This window comes from Choloepus didactylus, chromosome 22, assembly GCF_015220235.1.
Source record: "Choloepus didactylus isolate mChoDid1 chromosome 22, mChoDid1.pri, whole genome shotgun sequence".
NCBI lineage: Eukaryota > Metazoa > Chordata > Mammalia > Pilosa > Megalonychidae > Choloepus > Choloepus didactylus.
Genome location: NC_051328.1, coordinates 29,118,701 through 29,138,222, shown reverse-complemented (window position 1 = coordinate 29,138,222; position 19,522 = coordinate 29,118,701). Strand labels below are relative to the sequence as shown.

Sequence of the window (19,522 nt, the reverse complement as noted above, 5' to 3'; positions counted from 1 at the left end):
TTCTAGGACTTACTCATGGTCTTTGATATTTAAAAAATTGGATTGTTGGCTTTTTCTTTTTTTCTTTTTTTTTTTTAAATATCTTAGGGAGATTAGTCTTTTGCCTTTGATACAGGTTGCATCCAGTTTAGGTTTTCTTTTTAATTTTGTTGATCTTTTTTTTGTATGTTGAAGTTTTTATCTTTAGATGGGCAAATTTATCAGTCTTCTTTTTTATGGCTTCTGAATTTTGACTTATAGGTAGAAAGGCCTTCCCTACTTCAAGATTACAGGATGTCTGCTATGTTTTCTTCTATTATTTCACAATCAAATTTTGTTCCTTTTGGAATTTATCCTGGATGATATGAAGTATAGATTACAACCTTATCTTTTTTTTTTTCCAGATGTTTATCTTTTCCAGAAGCTCCTTTATCACAAGCTGTTTATCATCCTTTTTTTCCTGTACGTAATTCAGTCCATTTCAGAACTTGCTACTCTTTTCCATTGGTTTCTCTATCCATTCATGTTCATTCGTATTCCCAATGTCTTACTGATGAAGGTTTATAATATTTTAAAAAATAAATTTTAATGTCTGGAAGACCTGCTTCTTTATTCTTTTTAGAGTTCATGCAGGCTGTTCTTGCTTATTTACTTTGCCATTTGAAGTTTAAAAGCCAATGTCTCATCAGCACACACACACACACAGTGTTGGTGTTTTCTTGGGTTTGCTTTAATAAAAACGGAAGCTTATCCACATGTAAAGAAGTGAGTAAATTGTAAATATACAGCTTAATGAATTACACAACGTGAACACAGTCTGGAAACTATTACCCAGGTCTGGAAATTGAGCATCACCCCTCGCCCCTAGCCAGTCATGCCCCCGCCCTCCTTCCTCATTTCTAATGTCATACATTGATTTTGTCTGTTTCTGGATTTGATATATGTGTATTCTTCTGTATCTGGCTTCTTTTGCTCAACATTATGTTTGTGAGGTTTGTTTATTCATTCTCCTGTTGATGGATATTTCAGTTTTTCCTCATTTTTAGCTATTATGAATAATGTGCAATGAGCACTGCAGCCCAGGGTCTTTGGTGCCCGTATATAATATGTACATTTCTGACGGGTATATACCTAGCGGAGGAATCACTGGGCCATGGTTTGTGCATGTTCAACTTCAGAAAATACCACCAAACAGTCTTCCAAATAGTTCACTCTCCCTCTGGAAGTGTCTGAGAGTCCCAGTTATTCCATATCCTTGTAACACTTGGTTCCATGGGTCTGTATCCTTCAGTATTGCTTACAGGTTTTTAGTATCTACCTTCATATCTCTTGATAACTTCATGCCTAGGTGTTCTATCTTTTTTGTGGCTGTTATAAGTGGAGTCTTTTCTAATTGGCTATCATTTGTAGTAGTTTCTTAGTTGATTCTCTTGGATGTTCTAGGTTTATGATCATACCATCTGTAAATGGAAATAATTTTATTTTTTTCTATTCAATCCTTACATCTCTAATTTGTTTTGTTTATCTAATTGCATTTGGTAGTACATCCCGTACAATGGTCATGGACATGCTCAGACTGTTCATTTTAGTGGGAATCTTCTGGTGTTTGTGAGTTAAGCAAAATGCTGGCTTTGAGCTGAGATTTACATATTTTATCATGTCAAGGCGTTGTCCACCAATTCCTATTTTAATAAGGATTTTTTTAATTAGAAAAGTGTATTGTATTGAAGGTTGCCAAACATATATTCAGCATTTATGGATCTCCTAGGATCTATTATTATATTAAATTATATTGAAAAGTTTCCTAACATTGAACCACACTTATACTCCTGAAATAAATCCCCTTTGTTCCTTCAGTGTGCGGTGCTGCCCTACTGGAGAAGCTTCTTGGACTGAGCCAACAGCTATAGTGGACGCCTTGGACAGGGTCTGTGGATATGTACGGAGTCAGGACATAGGGGTGTAAGTATCTGTTCCGGTTTGCTAGAGCTGCCATTATGCAAAATACCAGAAGTGGATTGGCCTTTATAAAGGAGGTTTATTCGGTTACAAACTTACAGTTCTGAGGCCATAAAAGTGTCCAAACTAAGGCATCAGCAAGAAGATACCTTGTTGAAGAATGGTGATGACAGCCGGGGCACCTCTCTCAGCTGGGAAGGCACATGGCTGGCGTCTGCTGGTACTTTGCTCCTGGGTTGCATTTCAAAGTGGCTTACTCCAAAATATTTCTGGATTTCTCTTAGCTTAGCATCTCCAAACATCCTTCTGTCTGCATCTCCCAGCATATCTAAGAGTCTCCAAGCATCAGCAAGCATCAGTGTTGGCTCTGGAGCTTTCTTAAGTAGTTCACTGAACTAATCAAGACCCACCCTGAATGGGTGGGGTCCACAGCTCCATGGAAATAATTCAATCAGAGGTTCCCCCTTAATCCCCAGACTAATCAGTCTGCCCCCACAAGCTTGCATTAAAGAATATGGCTTTTCTGGGGGACATAATATATCCAAATTGGCACAGTATCTTTTTCTGAGTTTAAGGAACTATTAATTTGATTCTGCTCCAGGAAGCCCGGCTCTGAACTCCTTCCTGGTGTAATGGGCAATAAGAACTGGTGTTTGCTCCAGAGTCAGGGAAAAAGCCATGATTCCATGATTCTGAACTCAGCCTTTTCCCAGCATAGCTCTGTTTTTTTTTTTATTAAAAAAATTTTTTATTGTGAACTTTAACATATATACATGACAATGATAACTTTCAAGTAGTTAGAGAGCAAATTTCAATGAATGTCATGGGTCATAGTTCCACAACTTCAGCCATTTCCATTATTGTAAAATATAACATACATACAGAAAGGTGTCAACTCTCGATGTACAGCTCAATAAGCAGTTATATAGGTAATTTCAAAAATTGTTATGAATTACAGTTCCACAATTTCAGGTCTTTCCTTATTATGCAATATAGGGTATATACAGAAAGGTGAAGACCTTCAAGGCACAATTCAATGAGCAGCTATAGAGCAAATCCCAAAGGATGCTGTGGGCTACAGTTCCACCATGTCATTTACCTCCTTCCAGCCATTCCAACAGCCTAGCATCAAGTATATATATATATATATATATATATATATATATATATATATATATATATGTGTGTGTGTGTGTGTGTGTGTGTGTGTGTGTGTGTGTATAATACCAAGTTTCAGCATTCATAGATCTTTGTTAAATCTCATCTTGTCTGTTGCTACCCCTTCCTTCAGGGGTGTCTAGGCAATGAGCACCCTAACTTGTTCATATTGAAAGGGAGTGTTGACATTATGGGGGAGGGGGCTGCATCTGATTGCTGATCTTAAAGAGGCTGTTGCCTCTGGGTGTTAGGACTTGTCTGGCATAGGAACACTCTGGAGGATTCAAGCCTCTGAGAGATAAAACTTAGTGAGTGAATCTTCTATAGAATCTCAGGTAGGGACCTAGGTATTTGGGGACTGCTTTTGGTAAGGGCATGGAATACTGTGGCCATTTGGGATGTCTAGCTGGAGCTTGCATAAGAGAAACCTCCAGGATAGCCTCTCGACTCTATTTGGGATCTCTCAGCCACTGTGACCTCAGCTTGTTACCTTTCTTTTTTCCCCTTTTTGGTCCAGTAGGCATTTTCAATCCCTCACTCCAAGACCAGGCTCATTCTTGGGAATCATGTCCCACATCGCCAGGGAGATTCATTCCCTGGGAGCCATGTCCCTCGTGGGGGGCGGGAGGGAAGGTTAATGAAATTTATTTGCCAAGTTGAACTTAGAGAAAGAAAGGCCACATCTGAGCAACTAAAGGGGTTCCTTGGAGGTGCTTCTTAGGCATAATTATAGGAGGGCTCAGCCTCCTATTTACAAACCTAAATTTCACAAGAGCTAACCTCAAGTCGAGGGCTTGATATATTAAGGAGTGGGTTCCTAACTTCATTTAATACATATTCTATGCCAAGATAAAGTTAGTTTCTTACATTTTCTTCACTTAGTTGTACAATCATCACTCTCAACTTTAAACAATTATCATAACGTAATATATCACAGTGCTCTTATTAGCTGCTCATTATTCATCCCTAGTATTAATGTAGTATTGGTAAGATATTCCTATTAAATATAGTCTTTAATATGTAATGGGTAGTTTTTCCATATACCACTTCGTTGTTAACCGTTTGCACCAGTGTCATACCTTATAAGTATGTCATGCTAACACTTATTTAGGTTTGTGGTGCTACTCTGTGGGTTATATGCCTTTAAATAACCTTTTACAAGTATGTTCGCCTTCAGTGCGTCACTGACACTTATAATCCCATTAATGAGCCACAGTCACATCTGATCATTCCCATACCATTAATATCACCCTCCTTATCATATATGTATATATTAGATTATCATTCCCCCTTCACTAGTTTCTGACTATCTCTAGGTCCCCTATATTCTATGTTATAATACACTTATTTTACATTTTTTCACAGAGTTCACATTAATGGTAACATACAATATCTCTCCTTTTGTGTCTGGCTTATTTTACTCAGCATTATGTCTTCAAGGTTCATCCATTTGTCATATGCTTCACAATCTCGTTCCTTCTTACTGCTGCATAGTATTCCACCATATGTATATACCACATTTTTAACCACTCATCTGTTGAAGGACATTTGGATTGTTTCCATCTCTTGGTAATTGTGAACAATGCCACTATGAACATTGGTGTGCAAATATCTGTTCGTGTCACTGCTTTCAGATCTTCTGGGTATATACCAAGAAGTGAAATGGCTGGATCGTAGGGTGACTAGATATCTAGTTTTCTGAGGAACTGCTGTACTGTCTTCCAGAGTGGCTGTACCATTATACAGTCCCACCAGCAATGGATAAGAGTACCAATTTCTCCACATCCACTCCAGCATTTGTAGTTTCCTGTTTGTTTAATGGCAACCATTCTTATTGGTGTAGATGATATCTCATTGTGGTCTTGATTTGCTTTTCCTTAATAGCTAGAGAAGATGAGCATTTTTTTCATGTGTTTTTTAGCCATTTGTATTGTCTCTTCAGAGAAATGTCTTTTCATATCTTTTGCCTATTTTATAATTGGGCTGTTTGTACTACTGTCATTGAGTTGTAGGATTTCTTTACATATGCAAGATATCAGTCTCTTATCAGATACATGGTTTCCAAATAGTTTCTCCAATTCAGTTGGCTGCTTCTTTACCTTTTTGACAAATTCCTTTGAGGTAGAGAAGCTTTAATTTTGAGGTGTTCCAATTTATCTATTTTTTTCTTTTGTTGCTTGTACTTTGGGTGTAAAGACTAAGAAGCAACTTCCTCATACTAGGTCTTGAAGATGATTCCCTACATTATTTTCTAGGAGTTTTATGGTAGTGTCTCTTATATTGACATGTTTGATCCACTTTGAATTAAGTTTTGTATAGAGTGTGAGGTAGGGGTCCTCTTTCATTCTTTTGGTTATGGTTATCCAGTTCTCCCAGCCCAATTTGTTGAACAGACTGTTCTGTCCCAGTTCAGTGAATTTGAGGGCCTTATCAAAAATCACTTGTCCGTAGATCTGTGGATCTATTTCTGAATTCTCAATTCAATTCCATTGATCAATATGTCTATCTTTGTACCAATACCATGCTATTTTGACTACTGTGGCTTTATAGTAAGCTTCAAAGTCAAGAAGTGCAAGTCCTCCCACTTCTTTTTTCTGTTTAGAATGTTCTTAGCAATTCAAGGCATCTTTCCCTTCCAAATAATTTTGATAACTAGCTCTTCCAAGTCTGCAAATAGGTTGTTAGAATTTTTATTGGAATTGCATTGAATCTGTATATGAGTTTGGGTAGGATTGACATCTTTACAATGTTTATCCTTCTTATCCATGAATACAGAGTATCTTTCTGTCTCTTTAGGTCCCCTTTTATTTCTCTTAGTAAAGTTATGTAATTTTCTGTGTAGAGGTCTTTTACATCCTTGGTCAAGTTTATTCCTAGGTACTTGATTTTTTTAGTTGTTACTGAGAATGGAATATTTTTTCTTGAGTGTCTCTTCAGTTAGGTCATTTCTAGTGTTTGGAACATTACTGACTTATGTGCATTAATCTTGTATCCTGCCACTTTGCTGAATTTGTTTACTGGGTCAGGAATTTGTTTATTAGGTTAGGTGTTGTTGATTTCTCAGTGTTTTCCAAATATAAGATCATATCTTCTGCAAATAATGACAGTTTTACTTCTTCCTTTCCAATTTGGATGCCTTTTATTTCTTTGTCTTGCCAGATTGCTCTGGCTAGCACTTATAGCACAATGTTGAATAGTAGTGGTGACAGCGGGCATCCTTGTCTCGTTCCTGATCTTAGAGGGAAGGCTTTCAGTCTCTCACCATTGAGTACTATGTTGACTGTGGGTTTTTTATATGTCCTTTATCATATTGAGGAAGTTTCCTTCAATTCTTACCTTTTGAAATGTTTTCATCAAAAAAAGGATGCTGAATTTTGTCGAATGCTTTTTCAGCATCTATTGAGACGATCATTTGATTTTTCCCATTTGATTTGTTAATGTGTTGTATTACACTGATTGATTTTCTTACGTTGAACCATCCTTGCATGCCTGGAATGAACCCCACTTGGTCATGGTGTATGATTTTTTTAATGTGTCTTTGGATTTGATTTGCAAGTATTTTGTTGAGAAGTTTTGTGTCTATATTCATGAGGGGGGATTTGCCTGTAGTTTTCCTTTCTTGTATCATCTTTACCTGGTTTTGATATTAGAGTGATGTTAGCATCATAAAATGAGTTAGGTAGTGATCCATTTTCTTCAATTTTTTGAAAGAGTTTAATTAGGATTGGTGTCAGTTCTTTTTGGAAAGTTTGTAGAACTCCTCTGTGAAGCCATCTCGTCCTGGGATTTTATTTGTGAGAAGCTTTTTGATGACTGATTGGATCTCTTTGCTTGTAATTGGTTTGCTGAGGTCTTCTGTTTCTTCTCTGGTCAGTCTAGGTTGTTCATGTGTTTCCAGGAAATTATCCATTTCCTCCACACTATCTACTTTGTTGGCATACAGTTGTTCATACTATCCTCTTATGATTTTTTTAAATTTCTTAGGTATCTGCAGTAATGGCCCCCCTCTCATTTATTGTTTTGTTTATTTGGGTGTTCTTTCTTTTTGACTTTGTCAGTCTAGCTAAGGGTTTGTCAATCTTGTTGATCTTCTAAAGAACCAACTTTTGGTTTTATTTATTCTCTATAAATGTTTTATATGTTCTTTTGTTCTTCATGTCATTTATTTCTGCTTTAAGCCTTGTTATTTCTTTTCTTCTACTTTCTTTAGGATTACTTTGCTGATTGCTTTCTAGCTTCTTCAGTTGTTCCATTAGTTCTTTGATTTTAGCTCTTTCTTTCTTTTTAATGTATGTATTTAGAGCTACAAATTTCCCCCTCAATACTGCCTTTGCTGCATCCCATAAGTTTTGATATGTTTTGTTCTCATTTTGATTCGTCTCTAGATATTTAGCAGTTTCTCTTGCAATTTCTTCTTTGACCTACTGATTGTTTAGGAGTGTTGTTTAACCTCCAGATATTTGTAAATGTTCTAGATCTTTGATGGTTATTGACTTCTAGCTGTGGTCAGAGAATGTGCTTTGAAAATGTTCAATCTTTTTAAATTTCTTGAGGCTTATTTTATGCCCCAGCATATGATCTATCCTGGAGAAAGTTTCATGAGTTCTTGAGAAGAAAGTATATTGTAGCAATTTGGGATATAATGCTCTCTATATGTCTGTTAGGTCTAATTCGTTTATCACATTGTTTGGGTTCTCAATTTCTTTATTGGTCCTCTGTCTGGTTAATCTATCTATAGGAGAGAGTGATGTATTGAAGTCTCCCACAATTATTGTGGAAACATCTATTGCTTCCTTTAGTTTTGCCAGTGTTTGTCTCATGTACTTTGGAGCACATTGATTGGGTTCATGAACATTTATGATTGCTATTTCTTCTTGGTGAATTGTCTCTTTTATTAGTATATAGTGACCTTCTTTGTCTCTTATGACATCCTTGCATTTAAAGTCTATTTTATCTGAAATTAGTATTGCTGCCCCTGCTTTCTTTTGGCTGTAGTTTGCATAGAATATTTTTTTTCCATCCTTTCATTTTCAATTTCTTTGTATCGCTGGGTCTAAGATGAGTCTCTGTAAACAACATATATTTTTTTATTCTGAAATAAATTCAAAGTTATAGGTACAGTTGCAAAAACAATACTAACCCCATACACAGAACTCCATCATACCCTGACCTCCCTCCCCCGATAGCCCAATCCACCAACTTTAACATGCTGTCACATCGCTATTTCTTTCCCTCCCTCCCTCCCTATCTATCATCCATCATCTATTGCTCTGTCTTCTGAACCTACGAGAGCTAGCTGCACACATCCTTGAACAAACACTGTAATTCACATATACACTTCCCATGAATAAGAACATTCTTTTATGCAATCCCATTAAGCGCAGCTGAGAAGTACAAGAGATTCAACATTGATACAAAGCTTACATTTTATATTTCCTTTTCCTTATGTCTCAACTGTGACCCTTTGAGCCTCCTGTCCTCCATCCTCCAATCCCATCCAGGTTCATCCTTGGCATTCAATTGTCATCTATTTAGACTGTCTTTTTTTTTTTTTTTCAATTGTGGAAACATATATACAGCCTAAATCTTTCCATTCCACCCCCTCCCTAGCATTCCATTAGTGGGATTAATCACATTTAGAGTGTTGTAATGCTCTTTCCCACCATCCATTACTAGAAATTTCCCTTCACCTCAAACAGCAACCCTACACTCATTTCTTAACTCCCCATTGCCCCTTCCCCCATTTCTCTTAACCCAAACTCTATTTTTCATCTCTATGGTCACATTCTCTGATAATTTCTTTGTGTTTACTGTGGGGCTTAAAATTAACCTCTTAAATCCATAACAATCTTGTTTTTCTTTGATACCACCTTCACTTCAATAGGACATATAAACTATGTTCCTGTATTCCTCCATTCCCCCACCTTTATATAGTTGTCTAAAATTACATATTTTACATTGAGTTCAAAACCACTGATTTGTCATTAGAGTTTGTGTATTTTATATCATGTAGGAAGTAAATAGTGGAGTTACAATTCAAAAATTATTGTCTTCTATTTGTATTCCATTGTGGTTGGAGAATGTGCTTTGAGTATATTCAGTTTTTTTTTAATTTATTGAGGCTTGTTTTATGTCCCAGCATATGGTCCCTTCTGGAGAAAGGTCCATGATCACTAGAGAAAAATGAGTGTCCTGGTGATTTGGGATGTAAGGTTCTATATATGTCTGTTAAAATTCTCTATATCTCTTTCTCCTTTCCTTGTTTCTCTGTCGGTAGGGCTCCCTTTAGTATCTGAAGTAGGTCAGGTCTTTTATTAGCAAAATCTCTCAGCATTTGTTTGTCTGAAAAATTTAAGCTCTCCCTCAAATATGAAGGAGAGTTTTGCTGGCTAAAATATTCTTGGTTGGAAATTTTTCTCTCTCAGTATTTTAAATATGTTATGCCACTGCTTTCTCACCTCCATGGTGGCCGCTGAGTAGTCACTACTTAGTCTTATGTTGTTTCCTTTGTATGTGGTGAATTGCTTTTCTCTTGCTGCTTTCAGAACTTGCTCCTTCTCTTCAGTATTTGAGAGTCTGATCAGAGTATGTCTTGGAGTGGGTTTACTTGGATTTATTCTATTTGGAGTTTGCTGGGCATTTATGCTTTGTGTATTTATATTGTGTAGAAGGTTGGGAAGTTTTCCCCCACAATTTCTTTGAATACTCTTTCTAGACCTTTACCCTTCTCTTCCCCTTCTGGGACACCAATGAGTCTTAAGTTTATCTATTGTACCCCTGAGATCCATTTCAATTTTTTTTTATTTTTTTCTCCATTCTTTCTTTTGTTCTTTCATTTTCTGTTCTGTGGACTTCTAGGACACTGAGATGTTGTTCACCTTCCTCTAATCTTGTATTTGTGAGTATCCAGAGTCTTTTTAATTTGGCCAACAGTTTCTTTTATTTCCATAAGAGCTTCTATTTTTTTATTTACTCTTGCAATGTCTTCTTTATGCTCTTCTAGGGTCTTCTTTATGTCGCTTATATCCTGGGCCATGGTCTTCTTGATGTCCTTTAAATCCTTTGCCATGTTTTCGTTCCTCAATTGTAATTCTTTGATTAATTGTGCCAAGTACTGTGTCTCTTCTGATATTTTGATTTGGGAATTTGGAATTGGGTTCTCCATATTGTCTGGTTTTATCATATGAATTAAGATTTTCTGTTGTTTTTGGCCTCATGGCATTTGCTTTGCTTGATAGGGTTCTTTCAAGTTGTAAAAAAAGATACCAACCTAATTTTTCAGAAACACAAGTTGGTGGCATACACTTTTTCTAACTAGCCAGCAGATGGCATCTGCGAGTCATCTATACCCCTCAAGTCAGTTCTCCCCAACTTTGACTCTGTGGTGTGTGGGGAAATGATTCTTGTGGGGTTCAATTGGTGAATTCAGTTTGGGTGTGTTGCTGGAGCCGTCCGCCCTGAATGTGGGGTGTGTGTCCAGGTGATCAGGGAGGAAGGGCAGCTTTAATGTTCAAACCTCCCAGGTTCCCAGAGATTCAAGGCTGCTGCAAGAGTCTAAGCCTTCATTTCAGTTCAGCCCCCGATCCTCTCTCTCGCTGACCCACAAAACACCGGACTTGGTGTAGCGTCCCTGGGTTTTCTGAGTGGGCCCCCTTTCTCAGCTGTGATCTTCCAGGACCTCTGCTGAGGGAATGCTGTGCTACGTCACCAGTGCATGCCGTCCCTCAGGGGAAGCCCCAGGCCTCTGTGCCGTGCAGGGGTGCTCTCAGCCTGATGCAAAGATGGCTGATTGGGGCATCTCAACACCCCCTCCTCGCACAGTTCCTCCTTCTCAGCTCCGGGACAACTGGCGGGGCTCTGGGCTGTGGGCACGGCCCCGGGCAGGAGTTTATCCAGCCCTCCGGGGAGCCAGCTGCAAGCTGTGGGGTTTCTTTCAGCTTCCGGCTCTCCCCTCCATTTCCCTGGCCCTGAGGGTATCTGGAGCAGGCTATCTTCCAGGCCAGACACCAAGAGGCCGGCTCAGCCCCCTCCTGCTGTGTTTTACTGCGTGGTTCCCACTGTCACAACTGCAGCCTCTCCTGGGCTTTTCCCTTTTTTTTTTTTTTTTTTTAAAGAACCAGTCGGTCTCCAAACGCCAACCCCTGGCTTCCCCACACCTCAGCACGGCTTTGGGTCTTCCAGCCAGCTTACTCACTCCATTTAAGAATGCGGACTCCCAGTTTCACCAATTATACGGCTCCTGTGATACTAGCAGACCTCGTCCAGCTGGCGCATTGCTGTAACCGGTATTCTGGGTCACTTTCTGGTTTTTATCTAGTGTTTTTCACGGATGTGTTTTTTTGCCCTGTCTCACCTAGCTGCCATCTTAGGTTCTCCTCCCTGTAAACAACATATTGATGGCTCGTATTTTTTAATCCATTCTGCCAATTTATATCTTTTAATTGGGGAGTTTAATCCATTCACATTCAGCATTGTTACTGTGAAGCAAGTTCTTGAATCAACTATCTTATCCTTTGGTTTTTATTTGTCAGATGTATTTTATCCCTTCTCTCTCTTGATTTCCTTTAAGGTACCCTTACTAAAACTCTTCAGTTCTGTGCCCTTCATCAGACCTCTCTCTCCTGTCTTTTTTTCTCAGCCAGTAGAGCTCCCTTTAGTATTTCCTGCAGGGCAGGTCTCTTGTTAACAAATTTCTACAGCATTTGCTTGTCTGTGAAAATTTTAAGCTGTCCCTCAATTTTGAAGGAGGGCATTGCTGGATAAAGAATTCTTGGCTGGCAATTCCTCTCCTTCAGAACCTTCAGTATATCATACCACTGCCTTCTAATCTCCATGGTGCCTGCTGAATAGTCAGTACTTAGTCTTATGTTGCTTACCCTGTATGTGGTGAATTGCTTCTCTCTTGCTGCCCTCGGAACCCTCTCCCTCTCTTCAGCATCTGGCAATCTGATCAGAATATGCACACCCATGGACTACCTTGGAGGAAGAGTGGATGCCATCACAAGCCCGCCAAATCCTGAATGCCCTCAAGGTAGCTCTCAGCTGTGGGGCTGTGAAAAGGATATCTCCCCAGCCACCTGCAAAGATGGCTGCATGGGACGTGGAAACTACCCACTTCGGCAATCGTCTGCCTGTTGCAGCAGCCCATTCCTGACACGAGGGCTCTTGGCTGTGGGTCTGTGAAGGGTTATCACCCACGCCAGATACTGAGGAGGGTACCCGGGCTGTGGAAGGCTACTCGTGGCACCAGCAGCTCATTCCCCAGTGGCACGGGTCTTACACGCAGCCTCAGTTTCTCCAATTGCACACTCACTGTGGGTGTAGAAGTCCCTGCCTAGCCGGTGGAACCCTGGAATTGCTGTTCTGGAGCACTTTCTCCAAAGGAGAATTTTGCTCTCTCTCCTAATCCGCCATCTTGGATCCCCCTCTAGAATAATCTTTTATACAGCGTATTCTCTCAACAGATACATGTTAAGTAAATGAATGAATTACAGAGCAGCATCCTTACAGCCTTAATTGCTCTAAGACTATTTTTGGGCTTCCTGTTTCTTGGCTTGTCATTTGCCTTGGTTTCTGTTTATTAACTTCCTCAAAAGTTGCCTTTTATTTAAATTTGCCAGAGTCACATTATGTTTCTTGCAACTAATGAAAAGAGAAGCCTAAATTTCTCCCTTCTTCTCTTTCTTGTGCACTCCAGCCCAAAGGGAGCTTGTTTCTTTGTAAATCTGTGCACAAAAAAAACTTTCATTTAAAAACAAAACTGTTCCAGTTTGCTAATGCTGCCTTTTTGCAAAACACCAGAAATGGATTGGCTTTTATAAAAGGGGGTTTACTTGGTTACACAGTTACAGTCTTAAGGCCATAAAGTATCCAAGGTAAGGCATCAGCAATAAGGTACATTCCCTGGAGAAAGGCCATTGGCATCCGGAAAACTTCTGTTAGCTGGGAAGGCACTGGCTGGCATCTGCTTGCTCCCAGGTTGTGTTTCAAAATGGCATTCTCCAAAATGTCTCTGTGTCAGCTTCTTGGGGCAAATTCTGGGCTAGGACCTCAAAAGTGTCAGCAAAACTCTGCTTTCAATGGCTATCTTCAAAATGTCTCTGTAAGTTGCAGCAGCAAGCTCCTTCTGTCTGAGCTCTTATATAGGGCTCTAGTAAACTAATCAAGGCTCATGTCGAATGGGTGGGGCCACGCATCCATGGAAATTATCTCATCAGAGTTATCACCTACAGTTGGGTGGGTCATATCTCCATGGAAACAACCTAATCCAAAGGTTCCAACATAATCAACACTAATATGCCTGCCCCCACAATACTGAATCAAGGAACATGGCATTTTGGGGGACATAATATATCCAAACTGGCACAAAAGCCAAACCAAACATGCCACAGACTAAAAGCCTTTATCCGGTTACACTCGGTTTTGTTTATGTAATGTTTTGGAGGATGCCTTTATTTTTATTCAGTTTTATTGAGATATATTCACATACCATACAGTCATCCATGGTGTACAGTCAACTGTTCACAGTACCATCTTATAGTTGTGCATTCATCACCCCAATCTATTTTTGAACGTTTTCCTTACACCAGAAAGAATCAGAATCAGAACAAAAAATAAAAATAAAAAAAGAACACCCAAATCACCCCCCCATCCCACCCTATTTTTCATTTAGGTTTTGTCCCCATTTTTCTACTCAACTATCCATATACTGGATAAAGGGAGTGTGATCCACAAGATTTTCACAATCACACTGTCACCCCTTGTAAGCTACATTGTTATACAATCATCTTCAAGAGTCAAGGCTAGCTAGGGAACCTAAGATAGCGGCTAGGTGAGACAGGGCAAAAAAATGCCTCCATAAAAAATACTAGATAAAAGCCAGAAATTGACCCAGAACATCAGTTCCAGCGATGCATCAGCCAGGCAAGTTCTGCTAAATCCACAGGGACCATGCACTTGGTGAAACTGGGAGTCTGCCTTCTGAAACAAGTGAGTGAGCCGGCTGAAAGTCCGGCGGCCGTGCTGCAGTGTGGGGAAACCGTGGGTTGCCATTTGGAGAAGGACTAGTTCTTTTAAAAGAAAAAAAAAAAACAACAACCCAGGAGCAGCTGTGGATATGGCAGCGAGCACCGCGCAGTGAAGCGTGGCAGGAACGGGCCTTGAGAATGCCTCAATGCCTGGAGTGGAAGATAGCCCTTCCCACACCCGCTGCTAATTGTCTTGGAGCAAGGAGGTCAGAGGGGAGCCAAAAGGAGAAAGAAACCATGCCCCTTGCAGCCATCTTCCCGGTGGGCTGGGGCCCCTCCTGCCCAGGGCCAGAGCCACAGCCCAGAGCCGTGCCAAAAAACCCAGTGTGACAGGAAGTGTTTGCCGCAACACACGCACATGCCACAATATCGGCTGTGGACAGTGGCCTTTAGTGCACCCACAGCTAATTGTCCTGGAGCTGAGAAGGTGGAGCTGTGCTAAAAGGGGGAAATTAACATGCCACATTCAGCCATCTTTACAGCAGTCTGGGAACGCCTCTGCACAGCCCAGCAGCCCAGGGCTTCCCTGGAGGGCCAGTGTGCACTTGTGATATGGCACAGCCTTCCCTCAGCAGAGGTCCTGGAAGAGCACAACTGGGAAGGGGGACCCGCTCGGAAATCCCAGGGACCCTACTCCAATACCAAGGACTTGTGGGTCAGTGTCAGAGACAATCTGTGACAAGACTGAAATGAAAGTTTAGACTCTTGGAACAGCCTTAAATCTCTGGGAACACCTGGGAGGTTTAATTGTTAAAGCTGCCCTGCCTCCCTAACCACTCAGACACATGCTCCACATTCAGGGCAGACAGCACCAACACACCCAAACTTGGTGCACCAATTGAACCCCACAAGAATCAGACCCCCACACACCACAAAGACAAAGTTGGGGAGAACTGACTTGAGGGGAACAGGTGACTCGCAGATGCCATCTGCTGGTTAGTTAGAGAAAGTGTATGCCACCAAGCTGTAGATCTGACAAATTAGAGACTGGTGTTTTTCATATCCTGAAAGAAACCTATCAAGTAAAGCAAATGCCAAGAGGCCAAAAACAACAGAAAAATTTAAAGTGTATGATAAAACCGGATGATATGGAGAACCCAAACCCAAACACCCAAATCAAAAGGTCAGAGGAGACACAGTACTTGGAGCAATTAATCAAAGAACTAAAGACAAACAACGAGAGCATGGTACAGGATATAAAGGACATGAAGAAGACCCTAGAAGAGCATAAAGAAGAATTTGCAAGAGTAAATTAAAAAAATAGATGATCTCATGGAAATAAAAGAAACTGTTGACCAAATTAAAAAGATTCTGGATACTCACAGTACAAGACTAGAGGAAGCTGAACAACGACTCAGTGTCCTCGAGGACCACAGAATGGAAAATGAAAGAACAAAAGAAAGAATGGGGAAAAAAATCAAAAAAATCAAAATGGATCTCAGGGATATGACAGATAAAATAAAATGTCCAAATTTAGGACCCATTGGTGTCCCAGAAGGGGAAGAGAAGGGTAAAGGTCTAGAAAGAGTATTCAAAGAAATTGTTGGGGATAACTTCCCAAACCTTCTACACAATATAAATATGCAAAGCATAAATGCCCAGTGAACTCCAAATAGAATAAATCCAAATAAACCCACTCCAAGACATATTCTGATCAGACTGTCAAACTGAAGAGAAGGAGAAAGTTCTGAAAGCAGCAAGAGAAAAGCAATTCACCACATACAAAGGAAACAACATAAGACTAAGTAGTGACTACTCAGTGGCCACCATGGAGGTGAGAAGGCAGTGGCATGAAGTATTTAAAATTCTGAGAGAGAAAAATTTCCAACCAAGAATACTTTATCCAGCAAAACTCTCCTTCATATTTGAGGGAGAGCTTAAATTTTTCACAGACAAACAAATGCTGAGAGATTTTGCTAATAAAAGACCTGCCCTACTTCAGATACTAAAGGGAGCCCTACCGACAGGGAAACAAAGAAAGCAGAGAAAGATATAGAGAAATTCAACAGACATATGTAGAACATTACATCCCAGATCACCAGGACACACATTCTTCTCTAGTGATCATGGATCTTTCTCCAGAAGGGACCATATGCTGGGACATAAAACAAGCCTCAATAAATTTAAAAAATTGAATTTATTCAAAGCACATTCTCTGACCACAATGGAATACAAATAGAAGTCAATAACCATCAGAGACTTAGAAAATTCACAAACACCTGCAAGTTAAAAATGAGGGGGAGATGAAAACATTCCTGGATAATCAAAAGCTGAGGGACTTCATCACCAGTAGGTCAGTCCTATAAGAAATGCTCAAGGGAATTGTGCCGGCTGAAAGGAAGGGACACTAAACAATTGACTGAAACCACATGAAGAAATAAAGATTTCCAATAAAGATCACGTGGTAAATATAAATACCAATACTACTGTGTTTTTGATTTGTAACTCCACTATTTACTTCCTACAGGATCTAAAATACATAAACTGTAATGATAAATCAGTGGTTTTGGACTCAATGTAAAATATGTAATTTTTGACAAGAACTACATAAAGGTGGGGGAATGGAGGAGTATAGGAACATAGTTTATGTGTCCTATTGAAGTTAAGTTGGTATCAAAGAAAAACAAGATTGTTATAGATTTAAGATGTTAAATTTAAGCCCCATGGTAAACACAAAGTAAGTATCAGAGAATATGACCATAGAGATGAAAAGTAGAATATGGGTTATGAGAAGTGGGGGAAGGGGCAATGGGGAGTTAAGAAATGAGTGTAGGGTTTCTGTTTGGGGTGAAGGAAATTTCTAGTAATGGATGGTGGAAAGGTGATGGCATTGCAGCATTCTGAATGTGATTAATCCCACTAATGGAATGCTAGGAGGGGTTAGAATGGGAAGATTTAGGCTGTATATATGTTTCCACAATTGAAAAAAAAAAAAGTCTAAATAGATAATGACAATTAAATGCCAAGGATGATCCTGGATGGGATCTGAGGATGGAGAAGAGGAGGCTCAAAGGGACACAGTTGGGACATAAGAAAAAAAAGGAAATCTAGAATGTAAGCTTCGTATCAATGTTGAATTTCTTGAACCTCTTAGCTGTGCTTAATGTGATTGCATAAAAGAATGTTCTTGTTCATGGGAATTGTATCTGTGAATTACAGTGTTTGTTCAAGGATGTGTGCAGCTAGCTCTCGTATGTTCAGAAGACAGAGCAATAGATGATGCATGATGGATAGAGAGGGAGGGAGGGAAGGAAAGAAAGAAATGGTGGTGTGACAGGATGTTAAAGTTGGTGGATGGGGTATCGGGGGAGGGGGGTCAGAGTATGCTGGAGTTCTGTGTATGGGTTTTGTATTGTTTTTGCAACTGTTCCTGTAAGTTTGAATTGATTTCAAAATTAAAAAAAAAATGAGTCAAGTCTACTGGGTTGGAGTTTGGTAGTTTCAGGTATTTACTTCTAGCTATTCCAAAGTATTAAAACCTAAAAAGTGTTATCTGTATAGTGCATAAGAATGTCCACCAGAGTGACCTCTCGACTCCATTTGAAATCTCTCAGCCACTGAAGCTTTTTTTCATTTCATTTCACATCCCCCTTTTGGTCAAGAAGATGTTCTCAATCCCATGATGTCAGGTCCAGATTCATCCCCGGGAGTCATATCCTGCATTGCCAGGGAGATTTACACCCCTGGGAGTCAGGTCCCACGTAGGGGGGAGGGCAGCGAGCTCACCCACCAAGGTGGCTTAGTTAGAGAGAGAGAGGGCCACATCTGAGCAACAAAGAGGTACTCGGGGGAGACTCTTAGGCACAATTATATGCAAGTTTAGCCTCTCCTCTGCAGCAACAAGCTTCATAGGGGTCAGCCCCAAGACAGAGGGCTCAGCACATCAAGCCATCAGTCCCCAATGTTTGTGAGAACATCAGCAACAATCCAGATGAGGAAGTCCAACACCTCTGCATTCTCCCCCAGCTCTTCAGGGGGGCCCTGAATATATATTTTTATTCTTGGAGGATGCCTTTTAAGAGCTTTTGGGCTATTATAAAACCAAACTTGGACTCACTACCCTGTTTCTGAAGAAGGGCTGGAGTGGGGGCAGGGAGGTTAAAAGAATCTGGGTCTGTGACAAAGAGAAAGCTCCAAGTTCTTGGTCACTGTGAGATACAGTGCCTGATCCACAGAAGCGGGTAACTACTCAGCAGTGCAGTCCAGTGGCTACGAGAGGGGTCACTGGGCCAGATTGTCTGGGCTTGGACTCCTGTTCTGCAGCTCACTGCCTGTGTGATGTTGCACAAGTTACTTAGCCCCTCTGAGCCTCAGTTCCCTCATCAGAAAGTAAGGGTGACAATACTTTCTCCCTTTAGCATTGTTTTAAGATCCAATGAGTCCATGTATATAAAGTGATTGGAAAATTTCCTGGCACATGGTAAGTGTCCAGTAAATGTCCAATAAATTAGAACATCCGGTGGGGTGGAGCCAGGTGGCCTCAGCCTTCCTGTCCATCCCTTACCTTTGCTGACCCCAGTCCTAACTCTGATATCTGAAGGATGTGCTTAGACAAGTGACAGGCCTGTTCTCAAGGTCAGGGAATTCCAAGAAGAACCAAAAAGAATGAAATTTTGAAAACAAATCTTTTGTAAGTGTCTGGGCTGTAGAAAGCAAAAGGAATGGAGCCAAAGATTCTTGAAGGTTGACATTTCAGATAATAAATTTGTGAGGTCATGTGAAGATGAGTTGGGCTGTATTGGCTCCTAACCAGCTTCACCGCAGCCTTTGTTTCTGACGCTTGGTGCTGCCTCAAGGTGGGCTGGAGGGTTTTGCAGAGTCTGAAAGGGGGTCTCTTGGTTTGAGCTGCCCCTGGTCCCAGTGGCATGTGTGTTTTAAAGGATGAGGGGGTTTATTTGCTGTGGGCAGAGGGGACATTTCTGCTTGGTGGATGACCCTGAAGGTAAGGCCATCGGTTGGGGTATGGCTGGGGCCAGTGTTGGGGTGTTCCCTTTAAGTGTGAATTCTGAGTAGTATTGGGCTGCTTTTCTTCTGGTGTTCTGTCTAATTTGCTGAGGCACGGGCCAGGATGAAGCCTTGGTTGCCAGCTTGCCATTCCCCATTAGCTTTTTTCTGGTTTTAAAATTGGAGTGTAATTTACTTAAAATAAAATGCACAGGTCTTAAGTGTTCAATACGATGGGTTTTGACTATTGTGTATATCCAGTAACCACCACTGCAGTCGAGGCAGAGAACATTTCCGTCACCTCGGAAAACTCCCCCTGCCCCTTTTCAGTAAACTGTACCGCCCCATCCATGTTAGACAACACTGTTCTGGAAAATCACAACAGTGGTCAGGAATGGGAAGGGATCAGCAAAGGTGAGAGATGGACAGAAATGCTGATAACTTTATTTATTTTT

General features: G+C 40.4%; 1 protein-coding gene across 8 annotated transcripts in view; it reads left to right on the top strand.

The window, feature by feature from the left end:
• The window catches only part of IL34 (interleukin 34), a 70,276-nt gene that overhangs the window by 28,558 nt on the left and 22,196 nt on the right, over positions 1-19,522 (top strand). For 6 of the 8 annotated variants that reach the window (XM_037815825.1, XM_037815820.1, XM_037815818.1 and 3 more), the window contains one exon: positions 1,837-1,941. The exons of the other annotated variants lie outside the window; for them this stretch is intronic. The gene's annotated coding sequence lies outside the window, so the exon portion shown is untranslated. The remainder of the gene's footprint in view (positions 1-1,836; positions 1,942-19,522) is intronic. 8 annotated transcript variants of the gene reach the window in all.